This window comes from Stegodyphus dumicola, chromosome X2 (assembly GCF_044657685.1).
Source record: "Stegodyphus dumicola isolate Sdum_Otavi_A_Nest chromosome X2, ASM4465768v1".
Lineage (NCBI taxonomy): Eukaryota > Metazoa > Arthropoda > Arachnida > Araneae > Eresidae > Stegodyphus > Stegodyphus dumicola.
In genome coordinates this window covers 17,076,033-17,090,599 of record NC_140781.1, presented here as the reverse complement: position 1 = coordinate 17,090,599, position 14,567 = coordinate 17,076,033, and the positions used below count along the sequence as shown (strand labels likewise).

Below are 14,567 nucleotides of genomic sequence, written 5' to 3'. Positions count from 1 at the left end.
TCCGACATTTAAATACTCAAAATCCGCATTGCCAGAGTCGTTGTGTTTCTCACATCTGATGTGCTTTAATATGTATAGACTGAACTAGACTAAAGGCTTTATATAGATCGCCTGGAAAAAAGAACCTCACACGGAACATCTGTGATATATGACAAGGAATTTGATATACAACAGGTACGAGATAAATTTTTGGTGTGGATTTATTAGATTGCGGCAAACCACTCGAGGGCTATCTGCCTTAAGGGAGGGATGCCTTCTTGGAGGACTTTCTAAGGGAAGCTGACTCGTATACATATATATCATACACATATATATCATATACATAAGGAAAAACACGAAAACACCCATGTAGCCAGCCCGTTCACGGGAGTCGAACCTCAGACCGAGCTACCAGTGTTCAGCGACGTTACCGCTCGGCCGCTGGTGGGCCAGTAAATTTTTGTCATGATTATTTTTGGCAAAGCTATTCATTTTGATTACTCAATAAACTTATCATTACTGTCACCCCGTTTGTGTGGCTAAAGATAGGCTCTCATTAGTCTCATTGTGATTCGAATTTCCAGTAAGAAATAATGAAATTTAATCCTAAAAGTTCTGTTATTTTTTTTTCAATCTTTTTTCTTTAAGTACCTTCTTTTTCTTCTAATCCTTTTTTATTACTTGCTTTATTTTTTATGTATTTGTTCTCAAAAAAGGTCACCCTGATTAGTTATTGGTTAATGATTAGTTATTGGTTATTGGTTAGTGGTTAGTTATTGGTTATTGGTTAGTGATTAGTTATTGGTTAGTTATTGGTTAGTTATTAGTTATTGGTTAGTTATTAGTTATTGGTTAGTTATTAGTTATTGGTTATTGGTTAGTTATTAGTTATTGGTTAGTGACTCTGATTGCCGTATCACTGGAGTTCGGTTCGAATCCCAAAGAAGGCTTATATGTCTGCAATGGTACCAGTATCGGGCGAACCCAGACCACCTAACCGTCTCGGAGACGGTTCTTTGGCTGTATCGGGCCCCTCCCGCTCAAACCACAAACAAGGGCAACCAGCGACGCGGCAGTGTATGAATTATCTATCAATTAACTTTTATAATTGTACATATAATAATTATAATCTATCAAATCACTTTTATAATTATTGTATAAAAGTCAGTATAAGATTTACGTTTATTTATATTAGACATCCGTAAAACGAGAAGCCTGAGTCCGAGTAACTAAAAAGTTAATAAAGGAACTAAAATAAATAATAATATACATTCACCCCCAAAGTATGTCAAACATAACGCTGGCTGAATTCAACTTCACAAAAGGAAAGTAAGAATAAATTAAAATAACTAACTGAACATAATTAGGTTTTAGCAAAAGGAAATGGACAATACAATACATAGAAGCACATAAATTCAAACACAAAAGAAAAAAGCACAAACACAAACAAACAAGCACAAACACGAACATGAACACACAACACAAAACAAAACCTAAGCAAGAACGCGAACTGCCCGGCGACCACTATTGATAGATTTCATAATCAAACGACAAACATTTTTAAATCCAATAAATGTTAAGAATGGATCGTTAAAATTAATTTTAAACATATTTCTAAATTCTTGAAATAATAAGCATCTCTCAAGGAAGCGCTGAACACCCCCACACCCCTCCACAGTTCAAGCAAGGATATTGTCTTGAAGTTTAAATATGAAGAGATATTCTAGAAAGCGCCCGAGTCTAGTCAAGAATATATTTACGTCCTATATCATTCAAGATAACACATTCTTTCTTTCGAACAATATTTAAATTCAAAATATATTTTGACAGTTTTTCAGAGTTTAAACATTTGTTTTCCCATTCCATAAAATAAAATTTATAAAATAATTTAATACCAGTTTTTCTAGAACCCTGAAAATAGAGATTCTACAGAAAACTCTCCAGAGCAGTCCCTTGAGACCCCTGTGATAATATGATAAACCTGAATTATTAAAAAAAAAAAAAAAAATGCTTATCCTAATCTGAAAAGAATGTACATATAAAGGTCGAAACAAGAGGCACACTCATACTGTATGTAATAATAAACTTGGAGAACCATACCATGGTAAAAATACCATCAGTATTGGTAACATGATCAGTGAAATTTCTAAGATTGGGGAGTAGTTAAATTTGCTAATATCAGCATTAACTATACCACTGTTGAAGTTTTACCAATAATTAACGTAACATTTTATCAATACATAATGTAATTCTTTGCTTATTGCTCTTGGAAATTGTGCGATCTGCATAAATGAAGCAAAATTGAATTATGATGTAAACTATCTGTAAACCTTACCTGAAAAGTTTCCATTCCACTCTGAGGAGTTTAAAATTTTTTTATAAGCATTTAATTATTTTTCAAATTATGTAATGTTTCACAGCATATTAATACGCAAATGCTGCATTAAACTTTCAAATACATGTAATTCTAATTTTCATCTATAAATATCATTTTCGAAACATTTGGTGTTCAGTAACTTGCCCTTTACAGAAACTCAGGATACGGCCTGGCACTTAGAGGAACATACTCGAAATTTTAAAATTTACAAAACTTTTATTTCAGGCCTACAAAATAATATGGAACCTGTTCTTGGATTTCATATGTTAAGAAACATAATTAATCTCTGAGTAAGTGTCTAGTTTTTATTTTGTAATCTCTTGCACACTTATTTTTAAACCAAGCTTTCGTGATTTGTTTATCAAGTGCTCTTCCAAATGTAATACGAGGGCTATCCAGAAAGTAGATTACGTTTTGGAATAAAAAAATAAACAAAGTATAGGAAACAAATTTTATTATATACAGATGAAAGCCACACTCAAATACTACTTTTCTACATAGTCACCATACAAATTAAGGCATTTATCGTAGCGATGTACGAGCTTGGAAATTCCTTCGTCGAAAAATTCGGCCGCCTGCGCCTTCAACCACTTCGTTACCTCTTCTTGCAGCTGTGCGTCGTCATCAAAACGCTGCATAGCCAGCCACTTCTTCATTGCTGGGAATAGGTGGAAGTCGCTCGGTGCCAGGTCGGGACTGTACGGCGGATGAGGAAACAACTCCCACTTAAAAGATTCAAGAACTTTACGAGTGACATTTGCCGTGTGGGGCCGGGCGTTGTCGTGAATCAACAAGATCTTAGAGCTCAACATTCCTCTGCGCTTGTTTTGAATTGCTCTTCTGAGTTTTTGGAGAGTTTGGCAATACCTTTGAGAGTTTATTGTAGTGCCTCTTTCCAGGAAGTCCACCAAAATTACACCTTTTCTGTCCCAAAAAACAGTCGCCATCATCTTCCTTGCCGACATTGTTTGCATGCATTTCTTGGGTTTTTGGGGAGAACTTGTGTGCCCCCACTGCATTGATTGCAATTTCGTTTCACAGTTCACATGTTTCACCCATGTTTCGTCACCAGTAACGATGCGATCGAGTAAAGAGTCACCATCCTTATGGTAAGCGTCCAAAAAGTTCAACGCTGCAGCCATTCGCTGATTTTTGTGGTCCTCTGTCAAGATTTTTGGAATCCATCTTACACAAAACTTGTGGTAACCAAGCTTTTCGCTGATGATTTCGTGCAACAAACTTCGCGAAATTTGTGGAAAACTCAAAGAAAGTTCCGTTATTGTGAAATTTCGATTTTCACGGACTTTAGCATCGACTTTTTCGAGAAGTTCGGCGGTCACTATGCTGGGTCTCCCACTTCGATCTTCGTCGTGAACATTGGTTCGGCCATTTTGAAATCTTATGACCCACTGACGCACTCCACCTTCAGTGATAATGTTGTCCCCATACACTTCACGAAGCTGCCGATAGATTTCTATCGGTTTACAGTTTTTTGCAGTCAGAAACCTTATTACTGAGCGCACCTCGCAGCTCGCGGGATTTTCAATTAACGCAGACATTTCAAACCGTCACAGTATCTGAACGGAGCACAGCACGAACCTCTCACTAGCACGGCTAGATGCAGACTGAGCTGCGCAACGCTCTGACCCCAAGATGGCCGCGCTAGCCCCGCCCCTAGCGGACACAGACGGAAACGTAATCTACTTCCTGGATGGCCCTCGTATTTCCTACTTTGTGATTCTATAAATATCTGCACCCTCAATGCACTATGAAATAATTACAATGAATTTTCGCTCTTTCAGAGTTGATCGGATCGAAGAGAAAAGTCTGTAAAAGAGAGAAAGAATTGTTTCCACAATTCTTTATATTTTGTCCTTAACATTTATTACATTTACTCATATAATTGCATTGCACTTGTTAAATCCCCCTCGTGACAGGAGAGCGAAAGTATTTCAACTCAATTAAAAAGAGAGAAGGCAAAAGCATGGGGGCTTGGGGGGGGAGGGAAATAATTAAACGATCCCCTCAAGAGAGGCGGGATTTTCATGAGACAACCTTCTGTTGAATTTTCGCGTTAAACATGGGCGATGAAACGATCTCCTCCACCTCCCTCATTGCGGAAAGAACCCATCCTGAGGCCAAACAGATGGTGACAACTGATTAGAGCAATCCCTATGACGTCAGGGCGTAGGTAGATACAGACACTTGGCCACTTGGCCAAACGTTGATCGTTCCTTTGATCTGCACGGTGTGTCCCTTTGTTCAGCTCCCCACTTTCACACAATAGGATGAACCTTGGATGATAGACCCAACGCATCTCTCTGCTCTAAAGCCCCAACCTCTATTCTAGGCACAGATGGGTCGTTTGTCTGAACGCCATTGATAACAGCAATCTGCTAATTCTGGTTGAGGAATCTATGATTTATTAGAGTGAGCCTGAAATGGGATAAGTTTCCCTGCTTTCATATTGGCGGAGTTATCGCATCAAATGCTCTACCATTTAATTCGCTGTAAAATGAAATGTTCAAGTTAAAATATTTCACTGTCATGCCTTGACTCAAAACCTTATTCTACGCCTACGAGTATTTGCTGTTCACAAAGTGGCAAAAATGTGATGGCCACTAAATTTCATAATTAGAAAAAACATGTTTTTCAAATTTTATTTCTACCGTTAAATTTAAAACCCACACAAAGAAGTATCTACTCTATATTTGTGTTTTACAGTTTTGAATGATAGTGTTATAAAGCTTGCTTTATTACATATGCGGGGAGTTTATTAATTTATTTATTCTTATGCAATGAAGACAATAATTCTGACATTTTTAAAAGTTTATTTTTGTTAAACGGAATATGTAGAAAAAACTATACCTAAGGAATAAATGATCAACATTAAATGCGAAAAAAAGGAGAAAACTTACATTTTCTCCATATGCTAAAATAATTAAACTTCTATTGGCAAGTAAACGGGAAACAGCATTTTGTTTCTCTTTTAAAAAGTAATAAATATTGTGTAAAATATCACCGAAGTTGTCTGAATATAAAAGAATATTTTTTATTTTACCTCCTTAAACTGACTTTCTGGAAATAAATTTCACCTTACACGGGAAAGATATGCTTAAATTTAAGTCCTAAATTAAACTAATTTATTGATTTAAGTTAATTTATTGATTAACTCTTAAATTAAGGTTATATATTAAAGCTAAGTTATAAACCTTAGCCATTGCGATGGAAGTACGCTCAAAGAGTGATATTTTTTGTGACTTATCTCACTTGTTTGACAGAAACGCAGAGTAAGTCCACGAATTTTATCGTAACCAATAGCAAGGATTGCTCCTGTCATTGGCTTAGGCTTTGGTGACAGTGTAGCTTAGGCTGTAGGTGACATTAGGAGTTTGCCCATCTCCTTCCCAGTTTTGTAGAAGAACCCCCATTGGAACCGATAGAAGAGTCCCCAACCCTTTTGCCCCTCTACCAAGCTCTTGAGGGAAATTTCGGCTCGATATACTATTTTAAGCACTAAAATTTACAAACCCGGTATTCTAACCCGAATCCAAGGCTATGGCCATCATGCCAACAGAGCAGCTATGATATTTAAACAGTTCAATTAAAAACCTAACATGCTCATATACATAATCTTGGTATGTAAAAAATTAATTTTTAAGAACGCCCTTTTTTTACCTTGTTAAAACCCTAAAAAATTTAGCCTTGTCTTACCTATGACGTTATATTATCTAGATTTTAAAATCATCCAGCTATAAAATTCAAGTATTTATAGAAAGGTTAATAAGCTACATAAAAATGATCTCATTAAAACTCAGCTATTTAGCTATTTCGCATGTCATCAAATCAAGACGTGTCAATAAATCATAAATGTTGAGCACCGAAATTTACTGTCTGAATGACTAATGTATACACCCGAAGGAAACATTTAAGATGTCATTAACTGCTATCATAATGTCATTTCTACTTTTAATTTATACATAAGAAAAATATCCTAAAAAAAGACACATTTTACGTGTATAAAAAAGAAAATTGTAATATTCCTCTTAAGTATATATATTTTTTTTTTATTTCTTGGTAAACAGGTCGTGCATGATCTTTTTTAATTTACAGGTGTAAAGCTTGGATTTATAGATTACAAAGCACTTTTTGGCATTCATGAAGATGATGATGAAGGCCTTGAAGGAAGGAATGCCTCCGTGGAGGACTTTCTAAAAGCGTACATGGAGGAAACCATGAAAATTCCCATGACATTGGCTCGATCGCCAGGATTTGAATCTGGGTTAGACTACTAGTGTTCAACGAGTATCTAAGTTTGTACTGATACTAGCGGTTAACCTTTTGGCCACCGGCATCAGTGCAATCTTACCAGTGATTGGGTATATAAAACAGTTTAAGGTTATTAGGCTCCTGGTACTTGGATGTTTGAACTTTGCTTTTGAAATTCATATCACATACTCAGAAAATAATAAAAGTATTAATTACAGATAAACCTTCAGCTGGTTGGAATAGAGCTTTGGACGAATTATTGGCATATTGGTATCTAACCCTCTAGGCCTATGGAGTCATAGACGGCATAGGCTTAGAGGGTTAAATACCAATATGCATTTTTTATATTGAATAGCTCTAAAGTACTTAAAATCAATATATTATTTTTTTTTTCTAACTTTACATTTGCCTTAAAATAGTGGCAGTTTCCCGAATTGATTTCACAGATTTTGCATTCTCTCCCGAGATACACAGCCAAAACTTGGCTTCATCGCTCCCAAACTTGGCAACCTTTTCCTGCATGGTTAAGCATACGCAGATGGAGCCGTTGACTTTGAGGGGCATAAACTGAAATCATCGACTATCTAGGACCGAGTTAAATTGATTTCCCCCATAGGGCATGAAGCATAGAGTGTACGTTACAGTAGTACCTGCCTTTCGGTTAATAGATTCTTTAATGGAGGCTATGCCTGAGTCATTATTTATTGAAATTTACAAGTGGTTGTATTACGACTGAAGTGTTGACACTCCTGTGAGGTTAATTTGAAAATGAATTGGGGCCTTAAATGGGTTGCATAAACTGATATCAGAAAGCTAAAGGATGTGAAATTTGAGACGCCTAGAATTAATGAAGCGTTTAACAAGACATTAAGACAAAAATGTAATCAGTGTTTATCCTTTAATATTTTATATCCTGGAATAGAAAGCTCCTGCATCAGTGAAATAATTTGTAATTTATAGTGCAGATAGGTAAGGTGCAGATTTTCAGACCTAAATTTTAAGAACTTTTACATTTGTCACAAAAAAATAAATAAAAGTAACTGGATCTTGCACAGTGAAATATTAATTGCAAATATTAGCCTAAAATTAGATTCCATTTTTTCATTTTCAATTGTTTATTACCGCTGATGGTTCTTTCTTTCTATCATTATTTTCCTTCAGAATAATTATTCTGACAGCATAATTTTTTCTTGAATTTTCTAAAATAGTCAGCTCCAATCAAAATTTGAATTTTGCACAAATAAGAACTTCATATTAACTTACTTCTTCTACACCTATCATACGTAAATATTTGTTTTCGTATATTTGCAAGTTAATGTACTCCACATCTGAAATATTTATTTCATCTTATGTTATAGCGTCCTGACTTGCATAAACTAACTTAAAAGTTCTTCAAACTCTCATAGACTACCAAGCGAGTTACCGCTCCTGTTTGCAAAAGTACGGAAAAAACCTATGAAGTTTGCAAATAAACTTTTTTTTTTGTTAGAACTTGAACTTAACAGAAGGCATAACTTTTACATGCAATCAAACTCCTCCATTTGCGGGCTGAAATAACAGAAAACTCAAAATACACTTTAAAATCGATTTGGAATTTGAAAATATACAAATTTGCCTTCAGGAAAAACCTGAAGTTCACTTTATCTACCCTCGTCAGCATACACAGAAAAGTCATGAATCATTCTGTAGTACAATTAGCACTTTACATACATTTAATACTAATTCAAATAATATTTAAAAGAAAAGTATATTTATGCGATATATTATTAAATTACTCCCATGCGTTGTTGAGGAAAATGCAGTTAAATATTCACGTACACACTAATAAAATCCCACTCATTAGTAACAGTAAAACTTTATCGATACTTAAATGAAGTGTAAAATCTTGTAATTCATTAATATCAAACATGAGTAACAAATCATTTCCTATAAGCAGTATACGGTTAAAAAACGTTTTCTTATGATAACTTATCAACTTTTCAGACGTAAGAGTAAGATAATGAACCATCGTTTTTAGAAATTTTCCTTTATTTTCTAAATCTACCCTTTTGTAGGAACGAGAAAATTCAGTAAAACTCCTATTTTTTCCTTATGTAGGCATGCGCATTTCTCCTAACAGACGAAAATCCCAATGTCTCCCTTTTCCAAAGATTTAGCTTTAGACTTACTTTCATCGGAAAAGGAAAATGATTTTACTTAAAAAACAGTATATCTTCTACTAAAAGACCTTGAAACAATCACATCGAAATGTAGTACTCAGTGATTTAGTTTCAAACAAAATTTTGATATTTTTTAATTATACAAGTAACGATTTTCATCTCCGAGTTAAATTGTATACAATTGCAACAGACATTTCAGTGTCTTTGATACTCACATTGTGTAAAAGACTACTAATTTTAACTATTTTTATTTATATTATTTGGAAATACAGTGATTATTTTCAGAAAATTTCATTTCACAGCCATAATTTAGCACTCTGAAACTTTTGAATAAAACACTTTCTACCATAATGATAACCAGATATTACATTATTTTTTACAAAACACATGAATTTTTTTCCTAATTCCTCTTCTAGATATACTAATAAATTCTGCTATAGAAAGAAGATTCAATTCCTATTATAACTCTATACACTATTTGCAAAGAGAAAAACACTCTAGATGATAACATATCACCCATATATTTTTAAAAATTTAGAACAACTTCAGTAAGGCAAATTATCTACAGAGTTTTCAAATACGGATATATTTCTGAAAGAAACTGCCTAACATACCGCTCTTTTACTTCAATAAATAATTACTTCATTTAAATAAAACTAGCCAATTAATAAAATATTTCAATTTTCAATAAAGTTTAGTACATCTATACAGTTATTTAATTCATGAAATACCCAATTTTGAAAATAATAAGAGTAAAAACATCACTATTTCAGAATTTGGGAAGCGATCTTTAATAATGAGACTGAACATATACTGAACTTCATGCAAGATTTTTATCGCTTCATACCAAACATTTCACTATTTCGTAGATTCTAAGAACATACCCCAATCTTTTTTCAAAGAATACATATCATTTCACATTAATTAGAGAGTGTCATACAAGTTTAATTGCAGATGCTTACTGGATGACACTAAAAATACCAAAAAAAAAAAAAAATCATATATTTTTCATTTTTCATTGAAAAATTTGTGAATAAAAATGATATCTCATAAGACCTTGAAGACTTAGTACTGTGAAACAGTATCAAAAATAGAAAACTATTTTCAAAATATCAGTTCCCATAAAAAGTTTAGATTCTTATGTCAAGTTATATCCCTTCAGTCGAACTTAAAGACCAACCAGATTTATCACATGATTTGATACCTTTCTGGTATTTTTTTCCAAAAATAGAAGTTCATATTTTTCATACACAAATTATTACAACGAATCAATGACATTTTATACCCATATTACTTAACATTTTTTTTACTGCACATAACTATTTTAAGTGTCAAGCTCAACATCCATAAATTTCACATAATACTACAGTTACACAGTGCAAACTAGAAGAAAAGCTGCATAATCTATATTACATACACAACGTAGGCTACAATGCTCAAGGACCTACTTATAGAATACCTTAAACTGTTCAAAACATTTATATCATTTTTATAATTCTATGCATATTTTATATATTAAGCACATTTCTAAAAACGTGAAATGTGCTTTCATCGGAAAAGGAAAATGATTTTACTTTAAAAACAGGATATCTTCTACTAAAAGACCTTGAAACAATCACGATCAAATCTATATGTAGCACTCAGTGATTTAGTTTCAAACAAAATTTTTATATTTTTTAATCATACAAATAGTGATTTTCATCTCCGAGTTAAATTGTATAGGACTGCAACAGATATTTCAGTGGCTTTCATACTCACATTGTGTAAAAAACTTCTAGTTTTGATTATTTTAATTTATATTATATTATTGAAATAAATACATTGATTACTTTGAGAAAACTTCATTTCGGAATCATATTTTACCACTCTGAAACTTTTGAATAATACTTTCTACCATAATGACAACCAGATACTACATTATTTTTTTACAAAAACATGATTTTTTTTCCTAATTTCTCTTCTAGGGATACTAATAAATTCTGCTATAGAAAGAAGATTCATTTCCTATTATAACTCTATACACTATTTGCAAAGAGAAAAGACACTCAAGATGGTAACATATCACCCATATTATTTTTTAAAAATTAGAATTTCAGTAAGGCAAATTATCCTTTTTGGGAGCTCTCTCTCAACTCCTAAGCTCCCACTCCCGAGCCAGAACTCTCCTTTTTTCCCTACTGTTGTTCCTCCCACCTTTTCAAAACAATTTTGCTTCTGAGGAATAAGGAATTACCTTCGAAACAATAAAGTTTTATTCAAAATCTTTTCTAATCTAAGGCTGCTTTTTTGTCTAATTTTAAATTTACATTGGCATGTTTGTCTTCCAAGCAGATTAAATTTGTTTTGTTTATAACATAAAACATTCGATAGCTTCCTGCCGGAAATGGAAAGTCTTCATGAAGAATTTCATACTAAAAATTAACTTTTATTTATCTTGCAGAGGCAAAAAATATGAAATCCCTATGAATTCCCATGTGTAACGTGTATACGAGTCAGTTCCCATAAAAAGGTCCTCCACGAAGGCATCCCTCCCTTTAAGCAGATAGCTCTCAAAGCTTTGCCGTAATTAAATAAACCAAACCACTGAGTATGTGGTTAAAACTCTGAGATATTCGTTCCGAATTCGATTTAAGGGGTATCAGAAACCCCTATACCGACAAATTGTTAAATTGGCTATTTTCGATCTACCTTTTCTCAAAATCTGCTGTAGATACAAGCTTGAAATTTTTTTCTGTAATTAAAGTATACCTATCTGGTTATACTGAAATGAGCTTTTGAAGCATTTTGAATTTTAGAGTAAATTACAGAATATTTTGTTAGGCATAGTAAAATTTAGCACTTTTCTCACACAAAAAAATTAATTTTTTTTTCTAAGTTTATTACAAAAAGCTCATTTCAGTAAATATTAGGGAACCTAATAAATAAGCCTTAAAAAGTTTAGATACCTGTGAGCAGTAGTTCCTGAGAAAAGGTACATCGAGTACAAAAAAATCAAAGCAGTAGATGATAAATTAAAACTAGATTTTTTTACAGTTTTAATTTTCATAGAGATTAAAGAATGGTATTTTTAGAAAGATAAAAGTGTAGAGAATGTGAAAATGCAAAAATCCGAAATCACAATTTTTTGAAGATTTTGGGGTTCCAACACCCCTTAAGGTACCGAAATGCATTGACTGAGAGAGAAAAGAATAGCTACTGTCTTATGTAAATAAGAGCAGGTTTTCTTCGCAATGTTCTTTAAGTAGTCCTTCAGATACTTTTTAGTAAATAATTACTTACCCTTCATTACAGCGCAAAATAAGAAATAACGAATTCTCGATGCCCACTTGCATTAACAAATAACTTTAGGCAGATTTTAAGCCATAAAGTAATTATTGTTTTTAACTATTATTAATCACATTATAAGGTATTTCTCCCGCTTTCCTAGCGTGCCTTCGTGGTGTAGTGGTTCTGCACGCTGGGCCGGTTTTCCAGAGGTCCATGGCTCGATTCCCGGCGAAGGCGTTGCTAATTTTTCATTTCTCCGGCCTTTCCAATTAATCTAATGTCTCTACAATATCATTTTAAGTTTTGGAAGATTTTCTTGAACCTACGTTCTTTATTAATTTCTAAGGATATTCCCATTAAATATTTTCTATAGCTCGGACGCAAGTGTGTATTTCTGTGTACATACATATACATGTATATTCTAAGTAAACAAGTAAATTATGAGTAATTTAAAAAACCGAATGCTTGAACTAAAGCTGCTAAGTAAGATGTAAAACTATTGCCGGGGGGGGGAGAAAAGAAATGTTCTTAAAGCCAACGGCTCAAATCAATGTAGGCGAGGATAAAACTTATAAGGAAACACATCACAATTAAAATAGAAGTGAAAGAGGAGAGTGTCTAAGAGTATTGTCTAAAATAAATTTTAAAACAATGAAAATAATAATGATGTCTTCAATAGTAACAGTAATAAATATGTTATTATTATTATTATTATTATTAAATTTTCTTTCAGATATTTCTTTGATTATGAATGGAGTAAGTAACTCTGTAAGAAATTAAAAACACAAAGTTAGTAGTTATTTCTATTTGAGAATTTTTGTCTAACAAAATGATAGTCTTAAGAGATCTCTGTACTTAGATTTGTTATCAGTAACACATTTTATCTAACTGATGAAGAAAATTATGTTACCTGAGCCGTTTGCTGCTTGAAGATTAAAATTCCAAATCAATCGCTCTCAAAATCATACAAATTTCCAGCTAGTCTAAAACTCTCTCTCCCTTAATTTTATACAAATGAATTTGGTTTACTGGTAATATAATTATCCGTTTTTATTTATATTTAAACGTAGACTTACAGAGTTCGAATCAATCGGAGGTAAAGAACACACGATAACTTTTAAGCTAAAGATTGAGGTAAGAGGAACAAGTAGCTAAGAGTTCTTAGAATTAATTACTGTTGGAAAAATTTGGGACTTAAACTAAACGTATTAAGATACGTAAAGAAATACTAGGCATAGGTATTACACATAAGGAGATGCTGACGTTGATTCAAGAACTTTACTGTACTGACAGGGATGTTAACGGTTATTATAGAAGAGGAGAATAGAGATAATGCTAAAGAAAACAAAAATTGGCGACAGGAATTGGAAAGAAATAAGGAGGAACTGAAGGAAATAAGCCTTCAGTATTATAAGGTACAGCCTCCTTGTTGATTTTTTTTCATTTCTTTAACTTTTGTTACCTTTGCTTGCCCTTCGGTAGAAAGTGAAAGCAGTTGCTGGAAAACATGTCTCAGTATGGTAAATGAAAGTCTTTTCTATTTATTTAAACTAAATTAAATAGTTATTTTTCATATAAGTATTCTTATCTCTAAGATAAGCTGGCTGGCTATAAGCTTTTAATATACTTTCAAAAGGATAATATAGTTGATTCACTACCAAGTATCATGTTGACGAAATTTGAAATTTCTAAACTAAAATAGGATACTAGTACTAATTTAGCCATGCAGTTATTTTACACTTTCAAGTAATTAGGTACATCTTCCAAATCCTCATTCCACTCGAGGATGCAAAATTGCATTGCTATATGTTGTCTGTCGTATATATATATCAGCCGCATCAGTAGCAACAGGGGTCTAAAGAGAACTGCATAAGTCTTCTGTTCAAGGCGTGAAGGATGACCGGTATAGTGTTATCTGCTGGAGCGCAGCTGGCTCCGTTAATCGACCAAGGTAGTGCTAGAGCACGTTTCATCCTAGGAGCTAGGGTTCAGATAATAGCACCATTACGCTATTCTAACTTACTGGCTGGAGTATGTGGACGTTCCAACTGGATAAGGATTTTGCCCCTCGAACGTCTGTCTGTTGTTCGTTTTCACACATTTTGTAGCAATTCACGGCGGACTTAGAGAGCCTCATTTGGTATTCAATATCACACATAAAGAAAGCTTAATGTACGAGGTCTTACTGCAATGCTGAAAAAAGGAGATGAGAGCATCATTCAGTTTTCTACATTTTTTTACTTTGCTAAAGAGCAGTTTTAGCTGAAGTGTCAGCACTGTGCACGTGGGAAACACACAAGGGTAAGAAGGTTGTCCGTGAAATTTCAGAATTCTAGTCACCCAAGAAATTTTAAATGTCAGCAGACTTACAAAGATAAATATTTTGTGTATAAAAGTGGAAAAGCAACATAAGAAAATAGATAATGCTTTAAATATCTGAGTATCTCTCTCTCTTTATTGCTTTTTCTTTCGTCTTAAACGTGTTATAATAAAGAAAAAAAAAGCTATTTATAACT

At 33.3% G+C, this 14,567-nt stretch overlaps 1 protein-coding gene and 1 long non-coding RNA gene across 8 annotated transcripts in view; one reads left to right on the top strand and one right to left on the bottom strand.

Moving 5' to 3' along the window:
- Positions 1-14,567, bottom strand: part of LOC146992691 (uncharacterized) — a 289,003-nt gene that overhangs the window by 127,618 nt on the left and 146,818 nt on the right. The gene's annotated exons all lie outside the window — the stretch shown is intronic.
- The window catches only part of LOC146992692 (uncharacterized), a 137,176-nt gene that overhangs the window by 75,110 nt on the left and 47,499 nt on the right, over positions 1-14,567 (top strand). The window contains exon 2 of one of the 5 annotated variants that reach the window (XR_015039044.1): positions 6,470-6,754. The exons of 3 other annotated variants lie outside the window; for them this stretch is intronic. The gene's annotated coding sequence lies outside the window, so the exon portion shown is untranslated. The remainder of the gene's footprint in view (positions 1-6,469; positions 6,755-14,567) is intronic. One more of the 5 variants, XR_015039045.1, reaches the window with a different exon arrangement.